Source organism: Panicum virgatum, chromosome 4N (genome assembly GCF_016808335.1).
Source record: "Panicum virgatum strain AP13 chromosome 4N, P.virgatum_v5, whole genome shotgun sequence".
Lineage (NCBI taxonomy): Eukaryota > Viridiplantae > Streptophyta > Magnoliopsida > Poales > Poaceae > Panicum > Panicum virgatum.
In genome coordinates this window covers 14,992,167-15,009,123 of record NC_053148.1, presented here as the reverse complement: position 1 = coordinate 15,009,123, position 16,957 = coordinate 14,992,167, and positions in this window count along the sequence as shown.

Below are 16,957 nucleotides of genomic sequence, written 5' to 3'. Positions count from 1 at the left end.
CTCCGGCTGGCGCCCGAAGCGGCGGCAGGGTGGGGGCATGCTTTTTTGTTTTTTAAATCAGTTTGTAGAGGCGGATGACCCCCTCACCCATCCATACAAATCCATTTCTAAGGACGGGTAGGGGCATCACCCGCCCCTGAAAATGGGTTTGTAGGGGCGGGTGACCCGTCCCTGTAAATGCATTTTCAGGGACGGGTAATGTATCCGCCCCTGCAAATATCTATTTTTAGCTGCGAAAAGCAGGGGTGGGGGAGACATCCGCCCCTAAAAATGTGTTTTTACCTGCTCCTACAAACCGCTTATGTAGTAGTGTTTTATTTTCAATACAGAAATATTTGTTCGGTATGTTAAATTATTTGTTTGCCCTATACAATTCTTTTTTTGTGTAAATAATATTTTGCTAGTGACGCTCAGTTTTTAGTATTTATCATGTGTAATTAAATGTTGGTGATGCTCAATTTTACAATATACTATTATTTGTTTGTTGGGTTTAATATTTTGTATAACAAAAAGATAAGCATTTTTTGCTGTAATTAATACGTTCGAGCTTTGTCAAAAAATATTCGGAGAAACAAATTCTCCAAACATAGTCAAGTGCGCAAGAAATACTATGGTGCAATTGAGATTTAATTTGGATATATTTGTTATGGGATTATGGATTTTCTTTTTCAAACTCATTTGAACGTGGGTGATGTTGTTATTTCATCTTTTCTGCATGCACACCTATGTCTTCGCCCTCTCCTTGCTACAATAATAAATCGTGGACTGTATAGCTAATCAAATTGGGCTCTTTAGGTGATGAAATAGAATCTATCACCAAAAGCGACATATAGGGGATGTTTGGTTGGGTGCATAACCCCAACCAGGCTCTAGTAGACCAAGAAGTCCATGTTTGGTTGTGTGTATTTTGCCTAGAGCCAGCCCCGTTGTGCCGTTGTGCAAAATGAGGCCCATGGCCTGGATACGCTTGTGCGGCTGATTCGGTCGCACTACTCGGGCTAGGCTCCGCTTAACAGGAGGGAGGGCGCTGCACGTCTCCGCGTATGCGAGCTGGAGCGCTCGGTAGCCACCGTATATAAGCCGGATTCTCCTCTAGAGTTACCGCACCAGGGAACTGTTCACTCGCAGCCGCCACCTCCTCCCTCCCTCTCTCTCCCCCCTCTCTCTCCTACTTGCCTCTGGCGCTCGCGCACCAGCTCTTGTAGAAGACGCAGCGGACGCAAGGGGTCGCTGAGCAGCACTCGAATGGATCTGTCTGCTCCTCCATCGGGGTCGGTGAGCTGATCTCGAAAGAGCTCGTTGGAATGGGGGCCCTCAGACCCATTGGAGATGGACTGCGGTTCAAGCGGCCGTGCCCTCGATCTGGCCATCCCCCAACAGTTGGAAGGGCGTCAGCCGGAGGCGGAGCGGCCGAGGGAGGGCGGGGGAGGGCGAGGGAGGGGGGGGGGGGGGGGGGCGAGAGAGAAGAAGAGACACGCGGCTGGGGATACGAATGGACGCCGGTGAATTGAACACGGCTCACCGCACCGATATGAATGGGCTTCCGATGTGGGCCGACAGTAAGAGCACTGATTGGGGCTGAGCGGACTCACCCGCTTAGCCAACAGCAATCAAACGAGGCTTCCCTTTCTCCACATATAGAGGCCACCTACTTAGCCAGGAGACCAAACACAATCTACACTCGGCCTATATTCATCTACCACCCAACCAAACACCAATATCTGTCTCATTTAGACTGTCTTGTGCTACCAGGCTACAGAACTAAATCTGGCTAGTCTAAGCCCAACAACCAAACAGACCTAAGTCGCATGCAGGGCCTGGTTGCACTACATCCGGGCAACCAATCAGCTCCATAGTCACTCCTATGATGACCGCCGATGGTGGTGCGGCGGCTGAGCCCGGCCCGATTACAGAGGGGCCACAAGCAGTAGAAAACCTATATATTTTAGGAATTTTTTTTATGAAACTTTCACTTTAAGATCGTAAAGGAGGTAAACAAACGGCTGAGATTCTTGTAGAGTTGAGAAAGGAGTGGGCTGGTTCAATAGTAGGGCGACATGTGTCACGGCATTGTTGCTCAGGCGGGTAGGGGATTAAATTGATTTACAACCCTGAAATTCAATTTTCTCTCAAACCGTTAGCCCATTTTTTCAATTCCGTTTGAACCATCATGTTGTTCAGAATTAATGTGAAAAAAATGAGATCCTATAAGTATATATGTACTTCCATGGCCGGTAGATTAGTCATACCATAAATTCATCATTTTATAAAGTACTTTCTTTCTTTCATGTAATTAAGGAAAATAATGATGATGAATTAGATTCTTATAAGAGCAAAGGTAATGATACAACCTGCTTGCCGGAGAAATAATCTCGAGCGTGGCTTGCAATTAATGCAGCAGCAACATCTGTCAGTTTTGCAGCAGCTCATGCAGCCAATCACTGCATTCAGCAGGCTGGAGCTGGAGTGGTGTGAGAGAAAAATACTGTTGGGCTGGCTGGAGCTGGAGCTGGTGGCTGGAGTGGTGTGCACTACTACAGAATAGGCCTTCGTTCCAGGCCATTTGTCCCGGCAGCCTTTGGGCCCGGGACAATAGGTGGCTTTTGTCCCGGGTCCAACGGCTAGCCGGGTCAGCGGGGGGGGGGGGGGGGGGCAAGGCCTTTTGTCTCGGTTGGAGACACCAACCGGGACAAAATGGGGGCCTTTTGTCCCGGTTGGTGGTTCCAACCGGGACAAAAGGCCCGCGTACCCTTTTGTTCCGGTTAGAACTACCAACAGGGACAAAAGGCCCCCATTTTGTCCCGGTTGGTGTCTCCAACCGGGAAAAAAGGCCTTGGCCCCCTTATCCCCTTCCCTCTCCCCCCGCCCGAGCCATTCAGCTCACTTGTTTCATGCTGTTCTCGGCTCGGGAGAGGGAGGAGTTCTTGCTCATTTCTTCACCACATTTGTGAAGATCTTTGATCCCCCGTCCATCCATCGGCGCTAAAGGTTTGGGGCTTGTTTTTCTCTTCTTCCTTGGCTTGTATAGCTCATTTCATGCTTTAGAAATAGAGAAAATGTGTAGCTAGCTCATTTCTTGGACATTTAGCTAGATTGCATATGTAGGTGTGATTTTCTTTTAGATTTAGATGAGTATGTGGATAGTAGAAATTTTTAGAATGAGTGTAGACACTTCATGTGATGTACTTGTATACATGACCATATTGTGGATAGTTGATTTTTGTATTCATGAATGAATTAATGAAATGAGTATATTAGAATTTTTTGTAATATGAATGAATTATTCATGAATGTATTTATTCAGTACTCTAGTGTACTCCTGGAACTGAAGGGTGTCAAAGTAATTAGAAGTTATAGAGAATTCTTTCAATTAATTAGAGATTTCTTTAGGATTAATGATACATTTCGTCTTTTTTATATGATTTCATTGTTATTTGCAAGAGTTATTAATCTGATCATTGTAATTGTAATAGTAAATAATTTTTGCATTGTAATTGTAAGAATTTATAATTATGTGGAAAATAAAGGTATTTTTCAGTAAAATATGGCTTCAGCAGCTGGAGAGAGTGGCGCCAGTGGGGGTGATCATTGTCCTTCTGGAGAGAAGGGCACAACTCGAGTAGGTCGTCGGTCCAAAAAACTTCGTGCTTTTCATAGGGCAGCGCTCCATTATTTGGAAAAAGAATATAGAGAATGCATGGCAAGGGGCGAGGAACCTCCGTTTGATCTTGAGGATTTATTGCGGCGTTACGGTTCATCACCACCAAACTCGGAGGTTTCAGCTCCGCCATCTTCTTCTACGCCAGCAAGAAATCCGTTAGAGCATTCTGCGTTCCAACGCAAAGACGGTTGAAAACCTATGTGTTGTTGACCGAATTTTTAAGTTTCATGTATAGTACTCCTTTGTTAAGTTCTGTAATGGATTAAGTACTCCTTTTAATTAATCAAGATGTATGATGGATATTGCATATCTTTTAATTATTCATGTTATGTTACATTTAGTTTAATTTAGGTTTGATATATTTTATTTATTCGATACGTGTAAAGAATTCAAATCGATTTATTTAAAATGCAGATGGACCGGCAATGGATGTACAATGCTGACCGACGTTCGAAAGAATTCATTGATGGCCTGCATTATTTTTTGTCTGTGGCTGAGGCAAACAAGCAGAATGGTTTTATGTGCTGCCTGTGTGTTCATTGCAACAATAACAAGGATTACTCATCTTCAAGAATCCTACACAGCCACATTTTCGCAAATGGTTTCATGAAGAAGTATGTTTGTTGGACGAAGCACGGAGAACAGGGGGGTACCATGGAAGACAATGAAGAAGAAGATTTTGACGATCACTTTCCCGGGAATGCTGGAATCGGTGCATTCGATGATGATATTCCCATGGAAGAGCCCGAAGTAGATGTAGCAGAAAATGATCCCAGCGACGATCTGAGGCAGGCATTGCACAATGTGCAGGCAGACTGTGAGAGTGAAACGGAGAGGTTGAAGTTCCAGAAGTTGTTAGAGGACCACCATAAGTTGTTGTACCCAGATTGTCAAAATGGATTTAAGAAACTTGGCACCACCTTGGAGTTGCTGCAATGGAAGGCGACAAATGGTGTATCCGACAAGGGATTTGGTGAATTACTCAAACTAGTTAAAAAAATGCTTCCTAAGGACAATGAATTGCCTGCCACAACGTATGAAGCCAAACAACTTGTTTGCCCTTTGGGACTAGAAGTGCAAAAGATACATGCATGCCTCAACGACTGCATCCTCTACCGAGGCGAGTATAAGAATTTGGATGCATGTCCCGTATGCAGTGCATTGCGTTACAAGATTAGAAAAGATGATCCTGGAGATATCGAGGGGGAGCCTCCCCGGAAGAGAGTTCCTGCGAAGGTCATGTGGTATTCGCCTATAATACCACGTTTGAAGCGTCTGTTTAGAAATAAAGATAATGCTAAGTTGATGCGATGGCACAAAGAGGAACGCAAGAAAGACTCGATGTTGAGACACCCCGCTGATGGGTCGCAGTGGAGAAAAATAGATAGAACGTACCCTAAATTTGATTTGGATGCAAGAAACATAAGGTTCGGTTTGAGTACGGATGGCATGAATCCTTTTGGTGAGATGGGCAGTGGTCATAGCACTTGGCCTGTGACTCTTTGTCTGTACAATCTTCCACCATGGCTCTGCATGAAACGAAAGTTCATCATGATGCCAGTGCTTATCCCGGGTCCAAAGCAGCCCGGAAATGACATTGATGTGTACCTAAGACCATTGGTCGAAGAACTCTTATTGCTCTGGGGCGATGAAGGTGTACGGATGTGGGATGAATACAAACAGGAAAACTTCAACCTACGAGGATTGCTGTTCGTAACGATCAATGACTGGCATGCTCTTAGTAACTTGTCAGGACATTCGAACAAGGGATACAAAGCATGCACACACTGTTTAGATGATACCGATAATATATGGTTGACTCACTGTAAGAAGGTTGTATACATGGGTCATCGTCGGTTTCTTCCCATCAGGTATGCGGTACGAAAGAAGGGCAAGCATTTCAAAGGCCAAGCGGACCACCGAACAAAACCGATGCACCGTAGTGGTAAAGACGTCTTCAACGTGGTAAAAGATCTAGAAGTTATTTTTGGAAAGGGGTCTGGTAGCCAACCTGTTCCGAACGAAAACGGAATGGCGCCCATGTGGAAGAAGAAATCTATATTTTGGGAGCTACCATATTGGGAAGTCTTAGATGTTCGTCATGCAATTGATGTGATGCACCTCACGAAGAATTTTTGCGTCAACCTGATAGCATTCTTGGGAGTGTACGGAAAGACAAAATATACAGTAGAAGCACGTCAAGAATTGCAACGTATGGAAGAACGAGATGCCTTACATCCACAACAGCGAGATAATGGACGACAATACTTAAGTCCTGCCAGCTATACTCTTAGCAAGGAAGAGAAAGAAACCATGTTTGACTGCTTGAGCAGTATAAAGGTTCCATCTGGATACTCATCCAATATAAAAGGAATCTTAAATTTGGCAGAGAAGAAATTTACAAATCTCAAGTCCCATGACTGCCATGTGCTTATGACCGAACTTCTTCCGGTTGTGCTGCGGGGGATTATGCCTGATAACGTCCGGTTAACCATCGTGAAGATATGTGCCTTCCTCAACGCAGTTTCTCAGAAGATAATTGACCCGGAGAATTTGATAAAGCTGCAAAACGATGTGGTGCAATGTCTTGTTGGCTTTGAGCTGATATTTCCACCATCTTTCTTCAACATCATGACACATCTTCTAGTGCACCTTGTCAAAGAGATTGATATCCTCGGACCAGTATTTCTACACAACATGTTCCCATTCGAAAGGTTCATGGGGGTACTCAAGAAATGTGTTCGTAATAGAGCTCGTCCAGAAGGAAGCATCGCCAGTGCCTACGGAACTGAGGAGGTCATTGACTTTTGTGTTGACTTTATTGATGACCTTAAACTGATTGGAGTCCCTGAATCGCGATATGAGGGGAGACTAACTGGAAAGGGTACATTAGGAAAGAAATCTTATGTCTGCACAGATGATTTCTCATTCAAGAAAGCGCATTATACGGTTCTTCAACAATCATCCTTGGTTGACCCATATATCGAGGAACACAAGAAAATTCTGCTCTCCAATTTCCCGGAAAAGTCTGAGGCATGGATTACACGTGAGCACATGAACACTTTCTGCAGCTGGTTGCGGAAGCATCTAATGCATAACATGGATACAAGTGAACAACTGTTCTTATTGGCTAGGGGACCATCTTGGAATATCTTAACATACCAAGGGTATGAGATAAATGGAAACACATTTTATACGATAGCCCAAGATAAAAAGAGTACCAACCAAAACAGCGGTGTTCGTATGGATGCCACGGACAATAATGGAAAAAAGGACACATATTACGGCTACATTGAAGAGATATGGGAGCTGGATTACGGTCCCAATTTCAAGGTGCCTCTATTTCGTTGCCAATGGGTTAAGCTATCTGGAGGAGGGGTAACAAAAGATGAGTATGGGATGACAATAGTTGATCTCAACAATCTTGGGTATAGAGACGAGCCATTTGTCCTAGCCCAGGATGTTGCTCAGGTTTTCTACATTAAGGACATGTCCAGCAAGCCAAAGAAGGAGATAAACAAGCAAAATGATGAGCCTAAGCGACACATAGTTCTATCAGGAAAGAGAAACATCGTTGGAGTGGAGGACAAGACAGACTTTTCAGAAGAATATAATAATTTTGTTGCCATTCCACCTTTCGAAGTAAATGCTGATCCATGCATCCTGCTAGCCAATGATAATGCTCCATACTTGCGCCGTGATCATAATCAAGGGACATTTGTGAAGAGAAAGTCTGTTACCGCTAATCCTTCATGTACTTGAATCATTTTATATTATTGTTTAAAAACATAATCGCAATTCGAATACTTTTATTATATATGTACTGTACAATTATACTTTATGTGTTATATATATTATTTTATATATTTTTCACTTAATTACTAGACTCAATTATAATTTTCATTCAATAATGGATTACTCAACAAATTTTATTTATTTCATGAAATTACATTCACATTAACACACTATACTCTCTCACTAACACACACAATCTCACTAACACACACTATCTCTCAAACTCACACACTACTCATTAATATCATGAAATTGCTTAATTTTATCTAAAATTCACTTTTTAAACGTTAATATCGTGATAGAATCCACTTTCTGTCGAAAAGCAACAGTTTGAAAAAAAATTCACCTAATATATTTTTGCATGGTCAAAATAACAAATATGATTTCAAAAAAGTTAGATATTTCATTGACCCAATCACTTGAATGAAAATTAATTATTTTTGTTGTGTGTATCAAGTTTATATAGAGATAAGAAATTTTGTTCCATAATTTTTGGAATCATAATTTTATTAACTGAATTAACAAATGAAAGCCAATTTTAAAAGAGAAGTAAAAAGAAACAAAAACAAACATAACATTAGGCGGGAACGAGGGAAAACGGCCCCTTTTGTCCCGGGTGGTAGATCTACCCGGGACTAAAGGTGGGCCGCGGGCTGGGAATTTTCCCGGCCCGCCCAAAAGCCCCTTTTGTCCCGGGTGAAGCCACCACCCGGGACAAAAGGTCCTTTTGTCCCCGGTAGTGGCTTCACCCGGGACAAAAGTTGGGGCCTTTTGTCCCGGGTGAAGCCACCACCCGGGACAAAAGGACCTTTTGTCCTTTTGTCCCGGATGGTGGCTTCACCCGGGACAAAAGGCCCCCCCATATATTTCCTAGCTTCCTCCCTCCTTCGCCCTTCCTCCCTCCCGCCGTCCGTTCCCCCGCTCCCCCCACCGCTCGAGCTCCCCGAGCACCGCCGCCGTCGACGTCGCCGCCCAGAGCCCCGCCGCGCGAGCCCACGTCACCGAGCGCCGTCGTCCCTGCGAGCGCCGCCACCGTTGACGTCCGCCGCCCTCGTCTTCGCCGCCCCCGGCCTCCACTCCGCGCGCACGCCCTCGTCGGCGGCCTCCACTGCACGCCGCCGCGCCGCCACCCTCTCCGCTCAGGGGCGGCGCCAGGGGTATGCCCCTTTATGCCTAGGCATACCCAAAATTTAGAGAAAAATATCATTTTACTTAACTTATAAATATATATACTAGCAAGCTGTTGTAAAAAAAATTCGTCTTTCATCGTATTAATTGGTATTGCGCAGTCCTATTTTGATGATCTTCAAGGTAGAAAAAGCACACTCAATGCTCCCTGTTGAAACTGGTAGAGACAAGAAGCAACCGAAACAATATATCATTCAAGTGTGCCAAAATCTTATACTGCGAAGACATCAAAACTACTTCTTCTCTTTATATTCTTACTGGAAATGAAGTAAAGAAGACAATATGCTCGGTGATTGGTCTTTGAATACTCTAACTAAGAAGGAAAATCACTGAACCAATTAAACTTGAAATGATGTTATGTGATTTCATTTGGGCCAAAGGGGGCCACAACCCATGTTTGCCGACATGTAGCTCCGCCGGTGCATAGATGTATATACTCCATTGCACAAAAATTGTAGTTTTAGAAAATTTCAAACACATTACTCGTTCAAAAAAATAACTTTGTTACCTATAATTACTTCTACCAATTGTGATTGAAAACTGTATTATTTATTTGGTTTTCTAGATCCTTAATGAATGCATACACATTGAAACTAGAAAAATAATATCTACTGAATATATGATTCGCTCTATACGTTCTTCTATGCAATGCTTTCTTGGTATAATTAGTATTGCTTTAATTAGATGAATCTCATTACAAGCTAAAACTACATTCTTTGTGGGACAAAATTTGGATGCAAAAAACTATACTTATTTTGACATGGAGAGAGTATCATATACAACTTATGGACCCAATTCAATAAAGCCTAGCAAGGAAGCCCCAAATGCAAAAGAATCATTCTCTCCATCTCTGCTCATAGCTCGCCCTGAGCCCCCGTCCCCCCGGCTCCGCGTTCGCCACAGTGCGCCTCCGGCCCTCGGCTTTGAGCCCTTCGCCTTCGGCCCTCGGCCCTCCGCCTATCCCCTGGATTGGCTTTGGCAGCACTCCGGCGACCGGCATCCGGCTCTCTCATCCTGATGACCTCCCCAACTCGGCAACGGCAACTCCGGCAGGGGCAAGCCGCAAGCCCCTCGCCGTCCCAGTGCTAGTACCCCAGCATCAGTGCGAAGGAGGCCGCAACCGATTATTATTCGCACCGTTCCACAGCGCTTGGCTGTAGCTACCGCGTGTTGAGGCAGCGCAAAATGGCGGTGGCAGCTGTAACAGCAGCCGAACGGTGCGATTATGGATTTGTTATGCAACTTATCATCAACTATATTGCGTATTAGCTTCAATTTTTTTTCTATATTCGGCATACCCATCCGCAAATTTCTGGAGTGGATTATTTAGATAATTTTTTAAGGGTTTTATTTGTATTCATATTTTAGTTACGATGGACCCGCGACACACAGACGCGGAAGACGAACAGTTCCTGTTGAATATGATTGGCGAAGGTCAAGGAGATGTCGCTGAACAAGCTGATGATGGCAGCAATACCGACATATATTTGAATATGTCCGGTGATGGAATTGAGGCACCATCTATTCAGGATGACGCTGCTGCTGAACAAAGTGCTAATGTACATATCACAACTATACTTATTTGTAGTGACAATCATATTTTCATCTGAATCTATATGAATACTATGAATGTTTTTTTATAGCTGTCTGGATCATCGTCGCAGCAGAAAAAGACGAAGCGAGGCCCAACAAAAAAACTAGAAGGGCGATTCATTATAACGGAAGTTGGTCCAGATGGCGAACCGATCGCTCCAGAAGCTGCCGCCAAAAAATTCATAAGACAATCCGGATGTATTGTCAGGGACCACATCCCGATCAGCTTCAGGCTCTGGAAAGCTTCCAATCCAAGCGAGGAACGGGATGCGGTACCCGAAAGAGAAAAAGAATGGTGCTGGCGGGAGCTTAAGAAAAACTTCACGGTTCCAGCTGAATCCGAAGAGATATGCAAGCGCTGGACCCTGAGTAAGATGGCCGAACAGCTGCGATCATTCAAGAAAATTTTGACGAAGAAATATATCAAGACCGGGACCACACCCGTATTTACCGGCGAGCTCGAAAAGCTCAGGGGTCACTGGGATGCATTTGTGGAATACAAGTCTTCAGAGCTTGGGATTCAGAAGGTGCAGAAGGCCAAAGACAACGCCTCGAAGAAAGTGTACCATCACACTCTAGGCCAAGGAGGCTACAAGCTTGCAGTACCCAAATGGGAGAAGATGGAGCAGGATCTGCTTGATAGAGGCATCCAACCTGCGACCATGAACTGGCCTGAAAGGTCAAGGACCTGGTTTTATGGTCACGGGGGAAGCTTGGACCCAATGACTGGTGACTGCATCTATGGGCCAAACATCCAGCGAGCAGCCCAGAGACTACAGGAGGCCATACAAGCAGCGGCCGAGGGAACATTCCAGCCAGATAGAGAGAGGGACGAGCTGACTTACGCCCTTGGGAATCCAGAGCATCCGGGCCGCACAAGAGGCAAAGGCGTGGTTCCGTGGAAGTATGGGTTCAGGGATTACATTGATTCATATAGAAGCCGGCAAAGAAGAAAGAATGATGAGCGGGAGCACTTGCGAAGGCTAGAGGAACGGCTCATGTCACACGATCAAAGACTGGAGGAAGAGGTTCATCGCCAAGTGGCCGTAGCAATGAGCCAGCAACAGCAAGCGCAAACGGTGCCTCCAGAGCCTAGTGTCGCAGCCGATCACCTGTCTCAGCGGAAAAGCAGCTGTGCTTCCACAGACGTCGCCATCGCCGAGCCCACGGGGATCCAGGCCGCAGTTGAAGCGTCGGCCCTGCAGCGATTTCCAATGGATGAGATCACCCACCGGACACCTTGTGACCTGCAGACTGCCGTTAAGAACTTAATGTTCACTGTTGCGTACGGTACCGCCATGCCAACCGAACCAGGCGACGTGTACCACGGCCAACAAATTCCGCCTAGATACACAAGAGTTGGCGTGGAGCAGGTGTGCCAGGGTTGGGAGACGCTCGAGCTTGATATTCCTGGAGGTGATGGGGAGAGGACACTAGCAGAAGCCATTCATGGCTACATCCTATGGGATAAGCGCTATATTGTCCTAAAGTCGGATGATCAAACACCAAGACCGGCATCTCAGCATGCCTCTCCAAGACCGGCATCTCCGCAAAACTCCCCAAGGGCAGCACTATCTCGGCAAGATTCACCGGCACATTCTCCATCACCATCATCTCATGCGCCGATGAACACTCAAGCGTCACCGTCGCCTCCATGGTCACCCCCTCCGCCGCCGGCAAAGAAGCAGAAACGGCCACCGGCAAAGAAGTTAGCTGCACCGGCTAAGGAGCCTCCAAAGAAGAAGAAGGAAAAGGAGAAGAAAACCAAGGAGGCTCCTATTAAACCCTGGGACATGAGCCTTGAAGAATGCGATCGGATAACTCAAGAAAGAGTTAAAGAGCACTTCAAGCCGAAGCCGAAGCCGGAGCCCGAGAAAGTGATAAATCCGATAGATTTGAAATTTTTAAGGGAATGTGCGAAGCAAATAAGAGAAAATTCATTCCGAGAGACCCCCCTTCAGACTACGAACGCACAATTATCAAAACTACTGAGAAAAAGAAGAGACAATCAAAGTCGTCGTCGTCCAACGTTCCACAGCTCGGAGCCCAAAAGAAACAATCAATAGAGCCTCTCGTAGTGGGACAGACGACGTAAGAACAAGACTTTGTTACATTTCTGAAAGAATCAAACCTGACGGCCGCTCAGATTGCAGGGGGAGAAGATATTCCAAAGGCCGATGTGGTCGTCAAATGGACGTTTGAGATCGGCAAAACTCTTGTACCCCCCCGAAGTAGTGTCTGTGCTTCCAACGCAAATGTATAAGCTGCACCAGCACTACATGCGTGCGATGGCCGATTGCATCTTCATGCAGGGCGCAAAGATTAAAGATGACGATTTCTTACGGGGGAGGCCATTATATGGATAAACTGGGAAGAAATTTACCAACTATTCCATCAGGAGGCCCTCGACATCTCTATGGTCGGCTTGTGGGTTCTGTAAGTATTTTACTCTCCTTACATATTGTTTTGCATGATCTCAACATACTGATCTCTTGATTTATTCGGTATCATGTAGAATGGAGATACATACTTGCAGAAGAAAGGGATACTCTCACCTCGGCTTCATCGACCCAATTACTTGTAATTGGAGGCTTCTACGTGACAATTCCGATGAGATATTCCAAAACTTGTTCAAGTACATAAGCGTTCATCACAACAAGCAAATGATATTGTTTCCTTACAACTTTGCGTGAGTGATTCCTTCCGTCTAACTCTTTCTATTCTGTAATCGAATTGTTTAAACCTTAACTACCAAGAACTGCCTCCGTATAATCTTGCAGTGAACACTTTGTCCTAATTGTCATAATTCCCGAGAAGAGCCTACTCGTGGTTATGGACTCATTGAGGAGACCTCCAGAACAATACGAAAATCTTCTTAACATGATGAAAAAGTAATTCTACCACTACTCCGTCCATGACCGATAATTTGAATCACTTTGTTACTTGACTATAATTGTTCTAATCATGCACAGGGTTTGGAAAGAATTCGCTAAAAATCATCCAGGCAAATTTGACAAGGAATTGAAGATCAAGACAGATTTTCCGGTACGCGCTTGGATGATTCGTTGCACGATTCATTAGTTTTATTATATATTCATGTAAATACCTGATAATTTCTTCTCTCTTAAAGTGTATGAGGCAGAAACCAGGCACTGTATTGTGCGCATACTCTGTATGCGAGAACATCCATGGTCTGGTAGGTCCTCCAAAGGGCTGGACAGATTGGGAGGAGGAAGTAAGTAAAAAAACTTGTTAATATTTGAACTCATATTTTAATTAGTCGAAATTAATTATCCCCTTTTTCCATAGGTCGGGGAGATGCGCGATAAACTCATACCGGAGGAAAAGATTATGGCGATTCAAGAACAATTCTCCGGATTTATTGTTGAGCAAGTCCTCGATCCAAAAGGCGAATTCTACTATGATGGAATATCTAATATTGACAATCACAGCAAATATGACAATATACGCATATATATGTAATTAAGAACGAATATAACTATGTAAATATATATGTGTGTCTATGTATTAAATTTCTATTTATGAGTATGTATGTATGTATTAAATTTCCAAAAGGCGAATTCTATTATGTAATTAAGAACGAATATACCTATGCAAATATGATGGAGTATGTATGTATTATATATATAAGCACTCCAATAATATATATGTGTATATATATATATTTATATAATATTGGTCCTAGACATTTTCATATGTAAAGGAATTCACATGTATAGATATGTGTATACATATATATATATATATATATATATATATATATATATATATATAAGTGAATTAATTTATATATGAAAACTATATAGGACAAATATTATATAAGTAACTATATATATATATTAGTGGAGATCATACACACTGAATTCCAATACATAAGTTTAATTGAAATGCAAAAGTATAATTGACATAGAAAAAGAATTGAGAAAAGAAAAACATGAAAAAAAAGAGACATTTTGTCCCGGTTGGTAACACCAACCGGGACAAAAGGGTGCGCCAGCCACGTGGGCGCTGGCTGCACCTTTTGTCCCGGTTGGTGTTACCAACCGGGACAAAAGGTCCTCTTTTGTCCCGGTTGCCACACCCGGGACAAAAGGGCACCCCCTTTTGTCCCGGACAGGCGTTCCCGGTTGGGAAACCGGGACAACAGCGGTTTCCCAACCGGGACAAATCAATGTTTTTGTAGTAGTGGTGAGAGAAAAATACTGTTGGGCTGGAGCTGGAGCTGGCTGCCGAACGGAGTGAATGTGTAGAGAGCCCAGCAGTAGAGCAATGAATGGGAGTGCAGCGCGCGTATCCGCCCGCCTCAAGCCACCGTTTTGCTAGACGTCCGCTGCAGGCTCTTTCTCCTTTTCTCTCTGTGCCAGCGATGATTCAGCTAGCTTGCAGCCAACCATAATACTTGCTCTAAACTACCAAATCCAAAATAAAATGTAGCTAGCTCAGAGGCGGCCTATGAGTCTATGGATAATCTTGTTCCAACTTCCAAGCAATGACTCTTCTCAAGAGGGACATAGAGATTAACAGAGGCTAGCTGCATGGCCCGACTGAGACCAATCTCAGTGTGAGGGTTATGAAAGTGTTATGAGAATTAAATTTGCTAATGTGGCAGAAGAGAGAGAAATGAGAGTGTTATGGGATGTGAGAGGAGTGTCATCACTATGACACTCCCCGGCTATGTAACTGTGCGAAGACACTCCCCACTGAGACTGGCCTGACAAGGCGATCGAGAGTGTCTCATGTCAGCAGTCGTAATGAATCGTCACAATTTACTCTACACATAACCAGAATTTCAGTATTTGTCGCTTAGGGCGTCCGCAATGGTAATAGCTAGTATTACCTATTTAGTTTGTTATGTGAAAGTGAGAGAGAAAAGAAAAGACTATTTTATATTATTGGACACACATACTCCTCTCACATATTCTTGGACTACGTGAAATAAATTAGTCATTTGCTTGTCGCTAGTGACTACTCTCTCACCCACTTTTTTGTTGCTATATCAAATTTAGCTAGCTAAATAGCTAACTATTGGGCACCTCCTTACCATATGTACGGCTTAGAAGCACTAATTAACTAGCTAGCTATGGATATAGCTAGCTAGGCCACCCCGGATGCTTTCAGGTCCCTCAGACATGTAGGCCACCTCCACCTAGTCGTGTGCATCGCTTCTGCATTCATGATAGTTGACCTACAACGATCTAAGGAAGTAGGCCATCAGGATCTACGTGTATATACGCTCCCAAGGCTAGCTACATCAGTGATCTGTGCTCCCATTGGTACGGTGACGAGAAATGCATCAAGGTTGTCATTAGTGTTAAAATCACTACCGGAATTCAGCTCTTTGCCGTGCGTCCGGTAGTTTGTCGTGTACTTTTTATTAGGCACCTGGTAAATAAACTATTTGCCATGGTAAGGATATAACACACGGAAAAGTCATGCTTTGCCGTGTGCTTTTTTTTACATGTGCTTTATCTTGGCACATGGCAAAATAGTAAATTTGTCGTGTGTTTTTTTATACATAGCAAATTAATAATTTTTTTCTTTCTCATCTCGAAACGACAAACATGCAGATTTTTTTTTAAAAAAAATAGATGTTTGTCGTGTGCCATAGATCTGACACACGGCAAAGTGAGATTTAAAAACGATCTCGGATGGAAAAACTACGAAAATAAAAGTTGTAGATCTAGAAAAGTTATGAAACTTTGTAGCTGATAATTTTTTAATATGAATTTATTTAGGGCCTCAAACAATCAATTTATACTCAGTTTAGTATAATATATGGAAAAAATGAAATATAGACACAAGTGAGAGTGTGGTGCAGTGGTAGAGTAGATTACACGCGAGAGGGAGGTCGCGGGTTTGACTCCTGTCGGTTGCGTAGTGCGCAAAATAGTGCCGCAATTTGCGACTTGAGATGGGAACGTGCGGTTGATGACCGGTGGGCCCTCCCGCCCATTAAAAAACCTTTTGTTATTTTTTTTGAGGTTTTTTTTCGCTGTTTATATATTGATTTTGCCGTATGGTAAAGCAGCACACGTGCCCGCACACACGGCAAAGCTGTTGCCGTAAGCAAAAGAGGCTTTGCCGTGTGCATGTGGCACACGGCAAAGCAGCTGTGTCCCGTAGTGAATAGACTGTCTTTTCAACTGGTAACAAAGGGTTTTCCTTTTCTTCCGGTACAATTTTATTTTATTTATTTATTGATGTTTATTCGTGCAAAATTGATACCCGTATACTTTACTATATGTCCATAATTCGCGATTTTTTGCTCGGGGGTAGGTGTTCTACCTCTGCAAGACTCATGTCGGCCTCTTGATAGTTTTGTTGTATGATGCTTCACCACCATTTTTCGTTTCTACTGAATGAAGTAAGAAAGGATATGGATGCGTGTATCTTATTACTGGTGAAATGTTTTCCATTCGGATTTCTACCTCTCATTAAATTCGCTAAGCTGGCAGAGGAAATTCCATAGAGTAATAATATCCAGACTAGGTGTACAAGGTTGACAATAATATTAAGCAAGCCTTGTTCCCTCAACGAAGATGGACTCCTAAAAATCGTCAACAACATTTAGCGGATCTCTATTGATCTAAAGTTGGTGAACTTTTGGTCAGATCAAGCCATGTTGTAAGGAATATGGCTCTATTAGACCATTGTTTGTGATTTTGGTGATTGTGTAACAATATAACCAATGCAACTAAC